Genomic DNA, 19,312 nt, shown 5'->3' on the forward strand with positions numbered 1-19,312 from the left:
TTGTACATGGAAGTGAAATGGTTTTTAAAGATTTTATAACTTTATTTGACAGACAGAGATCACAAGTAGGCAGAGAGGCAGGCAGAGGGAGAGGTGGAAGCAGGCTTCCCGCTGAGCATAGAGCCCAATGCTGGGCTCAATCCCAGGACCCTGGAATCATGACCGGAGCCAAGGCAGATGCTTTAACCCACTGAGCCACACAGGCACCCCTAAAGTGATTTTTAAACTGTATGTGTGTGTGTATGTATGTGTATATATACTTTTATATACATATATATGTATAAACGTGTATATATATATATATATGCTTATATATATACATACATATACATATATGTGTGTTTATATAAATATATATATCCATATATATCCATATATATCCATATATATACACATACTGTGTGTGTGACATTTGAGAGGACATATATATAATTTCCCTTTTGCGGAGAGTGCTGAGTGGTTGTTTCTTGCCCACCATCATCTGATTCCAGAGGACCTTTACCACTGGCAACAGCAAAGCTCGTTAGAATTGCTGTGGTAGATCCTTTCCATTCACAAGAGTTTTTCTTGCTTGGATGAAGAATTTTGTAGTTGCCATCCTGAGTGGACTGGGTAGACACATCTCCCAGGAAAAATGACTTCCTACAGGCATCCAGATCCCACTCTTGGGGCCTTGGATTCAACCACTGTATTCCATCTGGTTTCCTAAAGTCATTCAGAGAACTAAAGATCAGTGCAGGCAGACAAGTATACAGCACGACCAGAGCCTCCTGGTGTCCTCTTTTCTGTACCTGCAGCCTCAGGAAACATCAACAGAGGGAGGTGGTATGTATTCTGGACTCAGTCTCTTCCTGGGGAAAAACTCTAGCTGGTAAGGCAGGTGGGGCCCCCTTGCAATCTTCAGTCTGGAGAGCGTCCCTGATTGGAGGTTCTTGGTAGGACTCTTGGTGGTTTGGGGACAGGCATATTTCCCAGGTGACAAAGTATGCTCTTGTGTCTGGTATCTGCAAGACTAGGAAGCCAGTGGGTTCTGTGTGTGTGCTGTGAGTTTGTGTGCATGAGGTTTTTGGTTGAGGTGTCTTTTGTGGCTCTATGTAGTGTGATTGTGAGTGGGTGACTTTTTGTAGGAGACATGGAGAGACAGGGGCAGAAAGATACAGACATAAAGACAGAGAGGGAGAGATGAATAGAGCAAGAGAGAGCGTGTATATTTTTTCAGGAGATAGATCCTACCGCCACTGCCACTGGCCAAAGTCAACATTCTCAGAGAAAAGAAAAAACCTCATCTCAGGGCACACATTCTAGCCATGGGAGGCCCCACAGGGGCAGTTCAGCCCCTGCTAGCCAAACACATGACCCCACATGATCTAACCCCTGTTCATATCAAGCAATACTCTCCGAGATATTCATTTTTCTTTTAAGTTTTTATTTATCTGAGAGACAGAGAGAGAGAGAGAGAGAGAGAGCCCACAGTCAAGTGGGAGCAGCGGAAGGAGAGAGAGAAGACGACCCTCGCTGAGCAGGGTGGCCCCCATGTGGGACTCGATCTCACAACCCTGAGAGCATAACCTGAGCAAAAGGATGATGCTGAAAGGATTGAGCCCTCCAGGTGCCCCTCCCCGAATTATCCTTGAGCAGCACCACCAATGTGCTGACAGGTACATTCTTGATGACCGTCTAGATGTGGACATCGGCTCGGTCTGGGCGTGGCCTTGCTAGAGCAGATTGCCAAGGTGAGCATGCCTGTCTTTACCCAAGGAACAAGCATTGTTTTCTTGGTTTCTTTCAGCAAATCAGGTGAAAATCAGATAATATATGTTGGTGAATTGAACAAAATAATAAAAAATTCATTTTCCTACTATAAATTGCTTGTATATGGAAATAAAGTGATGTTTCAACTGTATATGTGTCTGAATGTGTGTGCATGTGTAATTGCATAAATGTGTAATTACACATACACACACATTTGAGAGGACATATATATAATTTCCCTTTTGGGGAGAGTGCTGAGTGGTTGTCTCTTGCCAACCATCATCTGATTCGAGAGGACATTCACCAATGGCAACAGCAAACCTGGTTAGAATTGCGCTGGTGTACAAAAGATAAAAGAAAAATGGTGTAACTTAATCATTATTTTGAAAAGGTATTGATACTATTTGTTCCAAATTATAGAAATATTATAGTATAACCTCACTTTCTTAAAGCTAAAGAAAGTAATTTCTTATTTAGCTTTTAAATTTGGTCAACTTTTATGAGGTACCTATACAGGATACATAAAGCAGGGAGCCCAAATGTCCTTGCTGAAAAGAACTTTCTATAGTTAGTAGATCATGCTTTCATTTTAGACCCACATTAGTCTACACTAGACTTTTCGAGCTTTATCATTACATTAGTTAAAATGATTTGGGGTTCTGTGAACAAATGCATTTGCTAAACACTAAGTATGTACCTAATACGTATAGACAAATAAAGGTTGGTTGAACTTCACGAATGATGCTTAAAAAAAAAGAAAAGAATTGTGGTGGTGGCATTCATTCCCTCAGCAGCAGTTTCCCCTGCTTGGATGAAGAATTTGTAGGCACCATCCTGAGTGGACCGGGCAGACACATCCCCTAGGACAAACAATTTCCTTCAAGTGTCCTGTTTGCTTACTGTGGGGGCCAAACACTGGGTTCCCTCTGATTTCCTGATGTCACTGAGAGAACTAAAGATCATGAAGTCAGACAGTATACAACATGACCTGAGCCTCATGGTGCCCTCTTTTCTGTACCTGCAGGTGCCGCCCAGACTGAGCCAAAGAGGTGTGTATTCTGGAATCAGTCTCTTGCTGTCTGTAGTCAGGGGCACCATCAGATCCTGGGTTCCCACTGGAATGGGGATCAGAGGTGTGGTGAAACAATGGGTTTTCTATGTGCATAACCATGGTCATGTCTTTGTAATGGCTGTGTAGCATTCAGGTAGTGAGTTTGTGTCTGTGGAGGTGGGCTGTGTCTCAGTGTGAACTGAAGAGGTGTGATTCTGAATGGGCATGTGGTTTTGTGTGTGTCTGTGTGTGTGTGTTTCCAGGATTTATGTCTCCCTAAATAGCACAGTTGCTGGTGTGAACTTATCATTTAGAAAAAGACAAAGAAAATCCCGCCCCTTGCCTCATGGGTGTGTTGTGTGTCAGAACTTACGGCATTGTATGACTTAAAAATGTGTGCAGTCTATCGTATGCCAAATAGATCTGGTTTCATCTGACAAAATCCCAACACCATGGAGGAAAGTGTTCCCAGGGTCCTGAGAGGAAAATAACATTTTCAGAATTCCCTTGAGTCTGTCAGGATTGACTTCAGTTCATGATGGGTCTCACCTCTGAGCAGACAGCGGGAGCGATCATAACTAAAGAGAAGGTGCCATAGGATATTCAGTTGGCGTCAGAGAAAAGGGAGGTTGGAGAGGGTGCTGAATGACAGCGAGGATGTAGTGCCTGTGTTTGGGGAGCCCAGCACCGAGATGAGGCCCTTCAACCTCAGATCTCATGATTTTTCTCCCATCTCAATTTCTAGGGGAAGACCCTACATTTCTACACTGAGTGGCATTAGTAATAGCTTTTGCCTTGTTCTTGATCTTCCCTGAACGGGGCTTTCACCAAACCCAATCCCAGAGGCCATATTTCATCAGACTCTTCAGATTAAAGGGATATTTCATCAACGACCCCTCCTCTGTTCCCACAATTTTTTTTAAATGATCTACATTCTTTATTCTTCCTTCATTTCAGAGGAAATATCCCCTACATTTTTTTAATATAATTTTTTATTTTTTATAAACATATATTTTTATCCCCAGGGGTACAGGTCTGTGAATCACCAGGTTTACACACTTCACAGCACTCACCAAAACACATACCCTCCCCAATATCCATAATACCACCCCCTTCTCCCAAACCCCCTCCCCCCAGCAACCCTCAGTTTGTTTTGGGAGATTAAGAGTCACTTATGGTTTGTCTCCCTCCCAATCCCATCTTCTTTCATTTATTCTTCTCGTACCCACTTAAGCCCCCATGTTGCATCACCACTTTCTCATATCAGGGAGATCATATGATAGTTGTCTTTCTCCGCTTGACTTATTTCACTAAGCATGATACGCTCTAGTTCCATCCATGTTGTCGCAAATGGCAAGATTTCATTTCTTTTGATGGCTGCATAGTATTCCATTGTGTATATATACCACATATTCGTGATCCATTCATCTGTTGATGGACATCTAGGTTCTTTCCATAGTTTGGCTATTGTGGACATTGCTGCTAGAAACATTCGAGTACACGTGCCCCTTTGGATCACTACGTTTGTATCTTTAGGGTAAATGCCCAATAGTGCATTGCTGGGTCATAGGGCAGTTCTATTTTCAACATTTTGAGGAACCTCCATGCTGTTTTCCAGAGGTTGCACCAGCTTGCATTCCCACCAACAGTGTAGGAGGGTTCCCCTTTCTCCACATCCTCGCCAGCATCTGTCATTTCCTGACTTGTTGATTTTAGCCATTCTGACTGGTGTGAGGTGATATCGCATTGTGGTTTTGATTTGTATTTCCCTGATGCCGAGTGATATGGAGCACTTTTTCATGTGTCTGTTGGCCATCTGGATGTCTTCTTTGCAGAAATGTCTGCTCATGTCCTCTGCCCATTTCTTGATTGGATGATTTGTTCTTTGGCTGTTGAGTTTGCTACGTTCGTTATAGATTCTGGACACTAGTCCTTTATCTGATATGTCGTTTGCAAATATCTTCTCCCATTGTGTCAGTTGTCTTTTGATTTTGTTAACTGTTTCCTTTGCTGTGCAAAAGCTTTTGATCTTGATGAAATCCCAATAGTTCATTTTTGCCCTTGCTATCCTTGCCTTTGGCGTTGTTCCTAGGAAGATGTTGCTGCGGCTGAGGTCAAAGAGGTTGCTGCCTGTGTTCTCCTCAAGGATTTTGATGGATTCCTTTCGCACATTGAGGTCCTTCATCCATTTTGAGTCTATTTTTGTGTGTGGTGTAAGGAAATGGTCCAATTTCATTTTTCTGCATGTGGCTGTCCAATTTTCCCAGAACCATTTATTGAAGAGGCTGTCTTTTTTCCATTGGACATTCTTTCCTGCTTTGTCGAAGATTAGTTGACCATAGAGTTGAGAGTCTATTTCTGGGCTCTCTATTCTGTTCCATTGATCTATGGGTCTGTTTTTGTGCCAGTACCATGCTGTCTTGATGATGACAGCTTTGTAATAGAGCTTGAAGTCCGGGATTGTGATGCCACCAACACCTTGATCCCCAAACCAGACAAGGATCCCACCAAAAAAGAGAGCTATAGACCAATATCCTTGATGAACACAGACGCGAAAATACTCAACAAAATACTAGCCAATAGGATTCAACAGTACATTAAAAAGATTATTCACCACGACCAAGTGGGATTTATTCCAGGGCTGCAAGGTTGGTTCAACATCAGCAAATCAGTCAATGTGATATAACACATCAATAAAAGAAAGAACAAGAACCATATGATACTCTCAATAGATGCTGAAAAAGCATTTGACAAAGTACAGCATCCCTTCCTGATCAAAACTCTTCAAAGTGTAGGGATAGAGGGCACATACCTCAATATCATCAAAGCCATCTATGAAAAACCCACCGCAAATATCATTCTCAATGGAGAAAAACTGAAAGCTTTTCCGCTAAGGTCAGGAACATGGCAGGGATGTCCATTATCACCACTGCTATTCAACATAGTACTAGAGGTCCTAGCCTCAGCAATCAGACAACAAAAGGAAATTAAAGGCATCCAAATCGGCAAAGAAGAAGTCAAATTATCACTCTTTGCAGATGATATGATACTATATGTGGAAAACCCAAAAGACTCCACTCCAAAACTGCTAGAACTTATACAGGAATTCAGTAAAGTGTCAGGATATAAAATCAATGCACAGAAATCAGTTGCATTTCTCTACACCAACAGCAAGACAGAAGAAAGGAAAATTAAGAAGTCAATCCCATTTACAATTGCACCCAAAACCATAAGATACCTAGGAATAAACCTAACCAAAGAGACACAGAATCTATACTCAGAAAACTATAAAGTACTCATGAAAGAAATTGAGGAAGACACAAAGAAATGGAAAAATGTTCCATGCTCCTGGATTGGAAGAAAAAATATTGTGAAAATGTCTATGCTACCTAAAGCAATCTACACATTTAATGCAATTCCTATCAAAGTACCATCCATCTTTTTCAAAGAAATGGAACAAATAATTCTAAAATTTATATGGAACCAGAAAAGACCTCGAATAGCTAAAGGGATATTGAAAAAGAAAGCCAACGTTGGTGTTCCCACAATTTTTTGATGAAAGGAGCCTGAGAAAGAATCCTCTTCCTCTTAGGGGGAGAGCTGGGGCAGGTGGTCCCAAGGGCAGATGGTTGCCACACCCTGTTCTGAAGGGAATCTGAGAAGTGGGAGCCTGCAGGTTCTAGAAATCCTTTGTCTCTAGACCATGGTCTCATGGTAGTATGGAAGGGAATGCCTGCTGGGTGCAACCCAATACAGAAGTGAGAGCAGCAGCTAGGCTCTAAGGAGTCCTGGCTCCATCATATCCTTCTGCTTTAACGGGTAAGGGCATGATCCAGGGGCTTGGACTAGATCTTCAGAGGGAAGATGTAGAGGGGATGGTGGGGGGGGGGGACAGCACAAAGGACAGCCAGGCCATGTGAGAGAGGGAGGGGATGCTAAGATTGCAAGGTTAGGTGAATCAGTCCAGCATCAATGCCTGGGCCCAGCCTTGCCCACCCTGAGGATGCCATTCGGGCTCCTCCTGCACAGGGACGAGGCAGGTCACACTGTCACGGCTGGTGTGAGCACTGTATGGAGGTCTTCCTAAATCCCCAGGGAAGGGGCTTGCTTCTCATTCCATCCTCTTCTCCGGCCACCTGTGCGACAAACCAGGCTCTTTCCATCATGGAAATGAGGGAGAGTCAGAGAATGCAGTCAGGTCTTCTGTTCCCCCACCCGAGACACATCAGTGCGAATGGAACAGGACCAGGCCAGACACACGGAGGATCCCAGCCTGAACCAGCCAGGGCTAGGAGGGGCGAGTTTTTACTTTTCACCTGCTTCTGGAAGTCACTTGACAACCAATCCTTGTCTACACGCAGTTGGCCAAGGGTTATCTGACCTGCAGACATATTTATGCTGAAGAGATCTCACACCATGTGGCTATGGCAGCTGTAGAACATTCTAGGTGCACATGAGGTGAGAGGGGCACAGACTCCAGGCATGGTGAACTTAGCAAAGTCATGGGAGCTGAACCCACAGTTGGGGTGCTTCTTGCTCCTCCCTTTTATGGCCCAGAGGACATCAGTTTGATGGTTTCTCTGAAATGATCTGAGAGTTCGCACACACAAACTCTGTGTCCTTCCGCTCAGGGGGACAGGAGCCCTGCACCTGGTAGCCACTGCAAGGGCACCAATTGCATCTCTCTCATTCCTTCTCACCCAAATGGTTAGCTCTCAGCAGCCTCTCTTGATACAGCCTGGATTAGGGTCTAGTTCAGGGGCAGAAACTTCCCTCTTCACCTTGTCTGGGCCTCTGTGGCCCCACACTGTGCTAAGTGCCTGCCGAGGCTCTAGTATGGACCAGGAAGAGGAGAATGGGCTCCTGAGGACAGTGAAGTGTCCCTTCCCCTAGGAAGACATGTCTGCTCACGTGTGAGTTAATTCGAGGAAACAAAGCTAAACAGGCCCATCCTTCATCACATCAGCTAAATTACAGGTGCCCTGTAATGCATGTTTACAACACAGAACATTTTCATCCTCACAGACAGCTCCCCTGGGCACCTGTTCTGAGCGTGGCAGAGGGGCTCCTCACGGACCCCATCTAACCCAGACTGTTTCCACCACAGTTGGGATCACAGGTTGATCCGTGCGGGGGTGAGAGCTATCTTGATCCCATGGAGACAGGGAAGTGCCACGTGAAGGGGCATCCTTCCTTTCACTGAGGGTTAGCAGCTGTGCTCAAGGTCTTGTTGAAGGGCTCTGACTCAGGGAGCCCAGGGCAGGTCTGAGGATCTGGTGGAAAAGTAGGTGTTGCCAGGCGAGCCAGCCTGGCCTCTGCTAGAGCAGCAGGCGCAAGGGAGCCCTTCTCTGTAACAACCCTCTGCTCATGCTTGTGTCTCTGTAGAATGGAGCCTGGAGACTGTATATGAGGTCAGCTCAGAGGAAGAAGACCCTCCAGGTAGGGAACTACACGCAGGTAGGAACCAAGGGGAGAGGGTTCCTGGGAACAGGCAGGTTACAGCAGCTACTTTGTAGATCGAAAGTGGGAGGTAGGAAATCAAAAAGATGAAGTATATGTATTAGAGGATTTCTTTCTGTTTTTCAGCCATGGAGAGATTTTATTTTTTAGAGAGAGTGAAGGATTGGCGGGGAGGGGCCATGGGAGAGGGAGATGGCGACTCCAAGCTGAGCCAGGAACCTAATGCAGGCCTGCTCCCAGGGATCAGAAACCCAGCTGAATGCAGACATTGAAATGACTGAGCCATCCAGATTCAGTCTCTGTTTTGTTCTTTTCCTGTAACGTTAGGGTGTTTTTTATTTTTTTTTAATTTATTTATTTATTTTCAGAAAAACAGTATTCATTATTTTTTCACCACACCCAGTGCTCCATGCAATCTGTGCCCTGTATAATACCCACCACCTGTTGCCCCAACCTCCCACCCCCCCGCCACTTCAAACCCCTCTGATTGTTTTTCAGAGTCCATAGTCTCTCATGATTCACCTCCCCTTCCAATTTACCCCAAATCCCTTCTTTTGAAATAGAAGTAGTCTGCCTCTGGGCTTTAAAGGTGCTCTGTTTGTAATCCTCTTTTCTTATTTGATATTTATGATTCTCTCCAAAAGTGCAGTGAGGCTGCATTCCTCACTGCCAAACATAAGAGCCTTTGGAGAGCCTCCTAGGCTCGTTGGAATTCCAGACCTGTGTGAAGACTGCTGAGCTGGTCGCACACCCTGGTGCTCGAGGGTCCCACTGAGCTGTTTCCTGGACGACCCGGCCCAAGACAGGGGCTCTAGAAGTGGGACCATTGTCTCTGCTCCTGTCTGATCCCGCTGCTCCAGCCACACGGTAATGGACCTGCTCCCCACATCATGGTCCCAGATCACCCTTGGACCTTCCCTCAACCCGCTCGGGGCCTCCCCCATTCTTACCAGGGCTTGGGGGCTTGGCGTGATTGCTGGCAAGTGCTGGGGTTTATATAGCCGTGCTAGTTGTGGAACCCTGTCTCCACACTGACAGCCTAGGGGAATTTGGATATGTCATTTTCCCTCTCCTGTCACATTCACCTCTTCTCTGGGCTAGGACACTTGTGGGCTGTAGTAAACTCAATTATGATTCCAGTGTCTATGATCAGCCCAGGCATAGGGCAGTACCTTTATTGCCCAGTTGCCTGTCACACTCATGCTCAGCACAAGCCAGGCCCATGGAAATCACCTCCATGCTACCTGGTTTGGCTCACGGGTCAACGGAGGGACTAGGGAGGATGGCAGTAAACCCATCATCATTGCTCCACTGTTGCCATTTCACAGAGCAATCAGGTTGTCGGAGGTGAGAGGAGAAGGGAAAGAAGAAATTCATGATTCGGGGAAGGATGAGGGAGCGTAGCAGGAGGAAGCCGAGGAAGGCAGGAAATCATGGGGACAGAAAGTCATGGGCAGCACCTTGGCTGCCTCTTGAAAGAATGGGATGACAGGCTTTGGTTGCAGGTGCCAGTTCTGAAATGTAAGGGCCAGAAAGGGCCCAGAGACCCTGGAGGACTTCATATCAGTGGGCTAAGGGGATCATGGTTCTGGGGCTGGTGAGATGGGGGGACTGCAGAGCTGAGAACAGAAATTGAGTATTGGGGTCAGGGACATGATCCTGGGAGAAGTGGCCTGAGTCCTCACCTCAGCCAGACTGTCCCCTTTCCCTTTGCAAGGCATGGCCATGTCTGTTACCATCGCTCTGCCCAGAGAAGACTATGTCGCAGACTTAGAAGATTCAGAACAATAGATCCATAATCTGTGTGCCATTATTTCCTCTTTCATTCCGTTATATTCTTTCTTTTCTTTCTTTTTCTTTCCTTTAGGTAATGAATTATTTTCTTTTGAGATGGAGTGAGATCATGGGAGGGGGTGAGGGGCAGAAGGAGAGAGAGAGAGAGAATCCCATGCAGATTACCCACTGAGTGCAGAGCCTGACAGGGGACTCGACGGCACGACCCTGAGACCATGGCCTCAGGACTCACACACTTCACCAGCTGAAGAAACCAGGCACCCCTCCTCTCTCTTATTGATAACCTCCTTTTGGTAGCTTGGCTACTTTCCTCTTTCCTGCTTTTTATGATTCTCATCCTGTAGGACCTGGGCTTATGCAGGCACTCGCTGTTCTCAGATCTTCAAATCTATAGTCTCTGTCCTCAGCCCTGCTCAGCAACTTCCTCAGCATTTTCCTGGTTTCTGGTCCCCAGTCTGCATGAAAAAGTGGGTACACAAATGAGCCATAGGCAGGCCGAACATGAAGATGGGTTTCTGACCACAACCAATCCAGGACCCAATCCTTGTTGTCAGCCGAGCAAGCAGGCTTACTATGTATGTCAGACTTGGAAGGAGGTTGGCTGCTGTATCTAGCAAAAGGCCAGGAATCTGCACCAGATCCCACAGAATTGTGGGCCCAAGTGACCATAGTTCTATCTGAGAGCTTCCCTAACTCTTGTCCCCACTCCCCACCTAGGTCTGATGGACCAGAAAACATCCAATAGGGACCCCGAACAGCCACATAGGATGCCTCACTTCTAGACAGCTCACTGAGGCTCTCTGGGACAATAGGCTCCCATCGGGCATAGCTGAGGCCTTCCCTTTTCCCCACTAGTGTGAGTTCTCACTCTTTTGCTTAATGTTGAGTCTCTGCCAAATGCACATAATGGTGGCTTGACTCCCTTGCTCTAGCTAGCTCTGATATTCTTTGCCTGTTGTCATTTCCTTGGCCTTCCTTTACAGGACAGGTCATCCCAGAGGTCCCGCCTAGACCCCGTCTGAGCTGCTGTTGCTTCAAAACCACAGCTTTCCAGCCTGGCACCTGGGCCTTCTTCTGGGGTCCCCTTTTTATGGCCTCCTTGGTGGAACCAGACCATTCCTTTTTGTCCGCTTATGCTGTCCTTTTGGTTACAATGTTGTATTGTCCTGTGCAAACCTGTTGTGAGTCATAAGAAGAAGAATCAGAGCTTGGAACCATGTATAGGCTCTTGTGAATCTTGTCTGAGCCTGCCTCAGAGACCACAGAGATTGATGATCTCAGCAGATTGTCATCCACCGCGATGAACTGAGCTGAAGGTCCCCAATCACACCAGCTGAAGTTCTCCCACTAAGTCAATGTTGGGTCCTGGCAGTATCCTCTCTGGGTTTCCACTGGGTGGAGAGTCCAGACTGATGGGTCTGTGTTCAGAGGTGACCAACTGTCATTTTGGAGGGCTCAATACATGAGATATACTAATGTTCTATTTTGACCAACCATCACCATTTCCCTTCGGAATCCTCTAAACGTACTCTCTCTTCTCCCAGAAAACAAAAATGTCTGCTTCCTGTATGTACTCTCCTCACAATCTCAATTCTTATTCCCCACAACTTTGACAATGATGATTTGTGTCTTCAGGGCCCACTCTGGACAACCTGATTTGACAAAATCGTTCATTTGAGAAGCAGGCATGTAACACACAAGATATTGGGTCAAGGCTCCCATCTAGTTCTTTGTTCATTTTGTATACGCTTAGTTAAAATACTACTTCTCATTTCCCATAAACGGCTTGCTGCCATTCACCCAGAATGACCCCTTTACTCCTTTTTTTCTTATTATAGTCACTATACTAATTATTATCCTTGTTAAGTGAGAACATAGCCTATGCCACTCCTCTCTGTGCTTCTGACCGCAGGATGTGCCATCCATCCCTGGACCCCATGGCAAATCCTTCTGGGAAATTCAGATTTCAACAAATGAAAGGAATCACCAAGACTGGAAATTCCAACTCCTGAGTGAGCTCCAAAAGGCGGCAACTTTTGATTGTTCAGGCACATGACTTGGAGCATTTACTATTTATGCCACAAATTAGAACAATGTTCCCTTTATTGGAAACTGCATAAATAAGAAAGCCTGTAAGAAACCTATCTCTAATTTTGGGGAAATTGACTCATAATACAATGTATGTGGAAGATGGAATATGGATCCGTCTGAGCCTATTGTTGGCATAGTGATTTTCATGCCATTGCCGTAGATTTCTAGTTGGCAGGAGGTAGTAGTATTTGTGTTACTGTTTACACCTTTTGGTCCATAAAGTAAGACAGGTAGAACAGTCTCTGAAAGGCCTTAAGGAAGAAGCTGTTTGGCATTAAGGCTGATCCTCATGACTAAGGGGATTAGTTCTCTTGGACTCAGTTGGGCAATAGGGGTTCCTGTTTGGAAGCACCCTATATAGACCCTTAACATGTTCTTGTTTGTTTTGTTTGTCTTCATAGTGGTCATAGTGCTGGTCCACTGTGTTCTGGCCAGAGTCTTACAAGCATCTATACAGATGTTCGGTCATCACATGCATGGTCAAGAAGATCTTCCAATACAGTTGCCTGTGAAGATGACTAGACCATGTTCAGCATTGAAGTGTGGGATCTCTGGTCTTCTCTGACTGGGCCAACCTCTCCCAAGACCCAAAATGGAGACAGACACGTGAAAGACATAAACGGACAGTGCCATGACCGTACATAACAATAAATCTCTGGGGGAGCCTTGGTGGCTCAGTGGGTTAAGCCTCTGCCTTCAGCTCAGGTTATGATCTCAGTGTGCTGGGATTGAGCCCCACATCGGGATCTCTGCTCAGTGGGGAGCCTGCTTCCCTATCTCTCTGCCTGCCTCTCTGCCTACTTGTGATCTCTCTGTCAGAAAAATTAATAAAATCTTTAAAAAAAAATAGGTCTCTGGCCTGTAGTGTGTAGCCCAAGAAATCAACCCACTATCTACAGTTTTCTCCTTGGAAGGCATCAGAGCACAATCTGGTCCATCCGGCCTAGAAAGTGAACCAATAACCTCTGTAGCAATTGTCCTCAAATGACCCGGACATGGTTTGTAACTGAGTCTGTGCCTGATTTCTTTCCCTATACGCACCTGAGGCCCAGCAGATACAATAGCCCTGACAAAGACATAGGATGTCATGCTTCTAGACCACCGACTACAGCTTCCTTATGCCCAGAGGCTCTAATTGGGGCATCCCTGAAGCCTTTCCTTCTGGCTGTACAATGTTTCCCTACTCCTATGCTTCCCTTGAATCTGTGCCCAAATGCAAGTGATAGTAGCTGACTCCCCAGACATGGATCTGGGCTAAGTCAGGTCTACTAGGCCCACCCTGCTCTAAGGGAACCCTGTGAAGTCTGGTTCTGGCTCAGGTACTACTCACACTGGTGTTTTCCTGACTTGGGTGGCTCTGGACATGTACAACCCCCCCTCCATTTCAACTTTCAAGATTGCTCCAGCAAGGGTCTGCTTCCAGAAGTTCCCTTACCTTTTTCTTCAGCTTTATAAATATGAAGACTGAGGCATGACACAACCATGTGGAGTTGCTGAATAAGATTCTGGATGTCTGGGACATAGTGCGGGCAAAATTTTAGATTTGAAGTGGGGCCATGGTGATTCCAAAAGTTTGGAACTGATGAGCATAGAGTTTCCCTGAATGCAAGAGAAAATAGGAAAATAATTCTGGAGACCCTTGGTGAGTATCCTGGGGAGGGAGTCGGCAGGTTGTGGGTATGGAAGGGCCCCTCTAAGAGGAGAGGGAACAAGTCCCCTGCCCTGGGGAGGGGATGGAAAAAGTCCGTAGAGACATGATCTGGGGAGACGCTTTGCAAAGGAGTGGGAAATTAGCCCACTCAGAGCCAGTGCAGCCCCTGTTCACTCTCTGCCAGGCCTTAGGCCAAGCTGTTTGTACACTTGCTCAGATCAACAAGCGGTAAGACACTGAAGGTCACAGGTTTAATTTATTAAGCCACCAAAGCACCAATGCAGGTGGTCATTTTCCCAGTGTGTGCACAGTAACTGGTCAGCCAGGGTTGGTCAGTAAAAGGAATCTAATTCTTGCAGTAGCCATCCTATGACAGTTGGTTTGGAATGTCCCATGTTCTCAGCAGTTGAGCAGTTGATCAGGCCACTCACTGGCCACTAAGTGTGGTAAGCTGGTCCCTAGGAAGGCTCCATTTGAGACAGCTGGTAATAAGAAGACTGACGGAGGATGGCCATGGTGGGTTTTTTCCACTGGCACTTCAGAGGGGCTTCTCTTGGAGGTAACTGTCTTGAGGTTTGGGTCATGGGTGGAAACCTAGAGGTGGGAGGCTGAGTGAGCATGTGGACTTTTCTGTTGGCTCAGGCACCTCCTCCAGCAGAAGTGTCCAAGAAAGAGACTTGGTTGTGGGTGACAGGGCATGATCTCAGGTGCCCCAGGAAGGTGACTCGTGTTCAGGGATCTCTCCCCCCAGGGAACCAACTCTATTCCTGTCCCAGACCCATCCTCATCTGTATGGTAACTCCTGGCATTTCAATTTATCTCTGTACATTTCAGGACCCTCACTCTAGAATATGGCTTACAACTCCTTTCTGTCCCCCCCCAAACCTCAAAAGGGCCCACCTGGGGATTACAGGAGATGGTCAAAGGTGTCCTCCATGAGCTGTGAAACATCATTCCCATGTGAAAATTAAGAGGGAGCTTCCTTCCTCCCTGCTGTGGAGCCATCCAAATCCCCTCTCTGGATTCAACCACTACCAAGTGTCTACTTCTTGCAGTCACTCAGGGATTGAACACTAGGGCAATTAGGAAACACCAGTCATCTATTTTTTCTTAAGGCTTTCCTTGTGTTTAATTATGTTTAGCCTCATAATATCATACTGATAAGTAAGCCTCATAATATCATACTGATAAGTAGGCCATATTCACATTTCAACATCTCAGGGAAATTAGACACAGAGGGGTCTACGTAACATTCTGAATACTGATGGCTTCTAAATGGAGTTGGACCCCAGGCCATCAGTCATGCATACTGTCCGTTGCTGCATTTCTCCAATGCCTCTGTCAATTGAAGGTATGTGCCCACAGGACCTATCTGTCTGGTGTTCTTAGTGCACCCCCAACTGCAAAAGCTCCACAAGTGCAACTTGGATTCAGGAGGCTCTACTGAGCAGGCGGCAGATGAATATTGAGATGAAAGGATTGAACTAGGAATAGGTTATCACCCATTTCCCTGGGTTCTTCTGCCAGCAAGATGTCCACAGTTCTCTCTATTATGATGCATTTCTCAGGATCTTGCCTCAAGTATTAAGAAGAAATGTTCACCCGAGGTAAAGAATATCAACTGGCCTGAAGCAGTGATTCGGGAAACATCACATCTGGCCAAATAACGGGAGGCCCCCTATGGATGGCCCACTTGAAGGTACTGTGGAAACACACTCTTTAGGTTCATTTCAGAATAATGAGTCTATTTTAATCAGTGACCCATATTTAAGACAAAACTATGAGATGTTCAGCCACATTCCTCTCTCCTGTATGCAAGAGTAGATGATCAAGTCAATCGGTAGTGCCTCTAACTCTAGACATCAAGATACACTCCAACTCCAGAATGGGCTCCTGTTGAACAGTAAACAACATCTCTAGCCAACGTGTGGACCGTTAGTTGTTTTTTTCCTCTTTTGTCTACATTCTTTGTTTTTCTTATGTTCAATTACCCACCATAGAGTACATCTTTAGTTTCTGATGCAGTGTTCAATGACTCATTGTTTGCATAGAACACCCAGGGCTCCTCACCACATGTGTCCCCCTTAATACCCATCACCCCCATATCCCCTCTGCTCCCCTCCCTCACCCTTCGGTAATCCTCAGTTTTTTGCAGGAATACAGAGTCTCTCATGGCTCATCTTCCTCTCTGATTTTTTTCCATTCAGTTTTCCCTCCCTCCCCCTATGGTCCTCTGCACTATTCCTTTTTTTTTTTTTTTCCTTTTTTAAAGTTTTACTGTGTTGTTAGTCATCATACAATATGTCATTAATTTTTGATGCAGCATTCCAAGATTTATTGCTTATGTATAACACCCAGTGTTCGATACAATACGTGCCCTCCTTACTACTCACCACCAGGCTCATGCATCCCCCACCCCTCCCCTCCAAAACCATCAGTTTGATTCTCAGGGTCCACAGTCTCTTTTTTTGATCCTTTTTGTGAACAGAACAAAATCATGTATTATCCATCTATGTGCCAGAACACACACTGAACCCTACCTTTTGGGGAGTATTTAAAATACTTCATTTAGATAAGTATCGATTTTATGTATTTCCCTCCACTCGTTCACTCATACAGAAATGCTGTGTTAAAAAAACAGTGATTTGTTTCTCATAATTACTCACGAAGAGCCTGTTTTTCCCACACACAGTTACCAAGAAATTGGTCAGTGAGTTCACAAAGGTTGAGAGATAACGAAGTACCTAGCCTTAGCTACACACAGAGAAAAAGCAGATCAAATACATAGATGGTGAGAGAATGACATAATTTGATTAGTATATGCTTAGAGAAATACGACTTTGGAAAATGGAATTGGTGTTAACACTGCTTTTGATTTCATCTGGGACCCATGTTGAACTTTGTTCTAGAAATGTCTGGTGACTCAGGATGGTAAAAATGGATAGGGATGGTGTTTTCAATCAAGAATGGGACCTCTATTTATTCTCAATATGTGTTTCTATTCCCCTCTTCACCCTAAAGTTGGGCTAGTGACTCTATGGGGGAGGGGGGGCAGGCCACCTCCCCTCATGTCATTTTCTTTCAAAAACAGAGGGATAATGTGTGAGGCCAGAGTTCAACTTTGGAAAGGAAGTCTTTCCTCTCATGAGCCACCCTTGTCTGTGACTAGGCACATGTCTGGACAGAAGGAGTTGGCCACTGTGCAGATCGAGTGACACTGAAAGGTCTATGATGACACCATCACCATGGCTATGAGAGATACACCTCTGCTGTGCTGTCCAACGGTCCCTCTTTGAGCTGAGTGAGTCATTGAGACACGTACAACTATCAAGGACGGGAAACAGGATGTGATATGTTCTTACAGATCTCCGGACTGCTGTTTGCTGCTAAACAGATAGTTCACTCTTCCTCCAAATATTTTCTCATCATTGAAAATTTTCTCTCTCCAACTTGTCATTCGGAGTTATACAAATGTTTTACAGTTTAGTTTTATCACTTGGTTTCTATTTAGGTTATTCTACCAAGCTAGCTGCCTTTTGTCCTTCCTTGTGAAAACTGTACTCCTCCCTGTGATATCCTGCACCGCACCCTTGACACACTAGGTTCCCCTAGGGGAGAAAATAGGGCAATGTCTATTTTCATTTCCATCCAAAATTATATACTCATTTAATTAATCACATATTTCATTTAACGTCCAAAATTGTATATTCACATTCCTCCTTTCTTAAAGTGAGAGTGAACCCAGAACGGTCAATATGGAGGATATTTATGATTGTTCTATCCATGTTTTACAATGTCTTCCTGTACCGTTTATCCCAAAATGGGTATGCATTTCAGGATTTCGGGCACATGTTTGTTTATTCCTAGAAACAGGTGCCCCAACGAGATCCAAAGAATAGGAGAGTCTACATTTCACTTATGACCCCCAAGCAGATGTTTCCCTTTCTTCTTTGGCTGTTATCCAAAATTACTTTTCCTAGGTGATATGCTGTCTAGGTCATATGCTATCCCCCATCCCTTTCAGTTCCCCAGAAGTAAGCATGGTGAAACTATAAGGACATTTTGTCCTCAGTTACACAATGAATAGCCAGTCTTTCAACATATGGTGAAAGATGGCTAATTGGTTAATGAATTGTGTTAATGAGGGATCGATACCCAAGCACATAGATTGTTAGGAATGCACAAAGAACAATGGGTGATGTAGACCATGAGTAGAGACAAACTTTACATGTATGTGGATAAACATGTACACCTGTCCATGAGATGGTAGCTCGAAAGCAGAAAGAATCTTCATTAGAGTGGTTTTGATAGAGTGTTTGTTAGTCCTCTTGACCTTTCCTCCAGATCTCTTTCCAACAGCTAAGCTATGGCTTTTTTCTGTGACAAGGGCCTCAGAAACTCATGTTGCTTGGAGGCACTTATGTTTGTGTGAGGAATACATAATGCGAGGTGGCATTGTTTCACATGCTTTAAAACACTAGACTTTTCAATAGTGACCCTGCCATCCTTTACCCTGGGGTTCCTCTCATTTGGTCTGCTGACCACGAGTCAGGCAACTGGAACAATCTAGAGAATAATCATGACTATTTCTACCAAGGGTCCCAGAGAGTGTATTCAGGGAATCAGCTATTGGTTGTTTTTTCCTTATTGACTTCTTGATGCCTCTGATCCATCCAAAAGAAATTGTGTTGGGGTAAAACACTTGTATTTAGGCAAAGCAGCTGTGTCACAAAGCAATGGTCTGGGAACTCAAATGCCCAGATGTGAACCCAGCTCTGGAAGCTGTGAAATTGTGAGATCTCCGACAAGATCTATACCCTCTAATGAGCCTCCCTGACCATGCGACATGCATTCATTCAGTAAATGCTCATCATGCCCATATTTGATGTTTTGTTTACTCTCCATATTTCCCAGGTGGAGGAACGCAGGCATAGGAATGAATGTGACCAGGTTCTTAGTCTCCTATGTAAAGGAGCCAGGAGGTGAACCCAGGCCTGTAGTCCCAGGGCTCATGCTCTAACAACTGAACTGAACTGCCCTGATTACTCAGACATGGGATCATTAGTGCTGTGCATAGAGCTGTAGTCTCAGCGTGTACGTCAGGAATTACCTGAGCCAAGGGAAATCCCAAGCACTATTTAGCTTTATGAGGTCAACTCAGGGGTCACATAGGCCGCCAAAGCTCCTGAGCCCCGCAAGTACAGACCTTGCCATAGTCTTTACTTGGAGACATAGAAAGCCTGGTCAGTTCAAAGATTTTGAGGGATTGGAGGCACCCTTTAGGACAACCCAGTCAAATTATGTTTTAATACAGGGCTACTCCTCAGCACCTGACCTCAGTCCTGTCAGAACTGAGGAGACCCTTTCACTGTATTTGATGGCATTGCCAATATGAGTAAGTCCTAGTAATGCAGGAATCCTGTGAGCCCAGGGACACTCCTGGGACAATGAAAGGGACTCAGAGAACCAGTTCATGATTAGCCTTCTCTCCACTGCCCTCACTGCAATGGCCT

The 19,312-nt window shown here is 45.3% G+C and overlaps 1 long non-coding RNA gene across 2 annotated transcripts; it reads left to right on the forward strand.

Moving 5' to 3' along the window:
* Positions 1-2,250: 2,250 nt before the first annotated feature.
* LOC131811803 (uncharacterized) lies at positions 2,251-12,940 on the forward strand. 2 transcript variants are annotated; one of them, XR_009346121.1, is made up of 5 exons: positions 2,251-2,801; positions 8,189-8,242; positions 8,913-9,130; positions 11,970-12,069; positions 12,550-12,940. It is a non-coding gene; the product is annotated as an uncharacterized LOC131811803 (long non-coding RNA). The 2 variants fall into 2 exon arrangements; XR_009346120.1 differs by having other exon boundaries at positions 8,189-9,130.
* The last annotated feature ends 6,372 nt before the right edge of the window (positions 12,941-19,312 follow it).

The sequence above is a fragment of the Mustela lutreola genome, chromosome 11 (assembly GCF_030435805.1).
Source record: "Mustela lutreola isolate mMusLut2 chromosome 11, mMusLut2.pri, whole genome shotgun sequence".
NCBI classification, from domain to species: Eukaryota; Metazoa; Chordata; class Mammalia; order Carnivora; family Mustelidae; genus Mustela; species Mustela lutreola.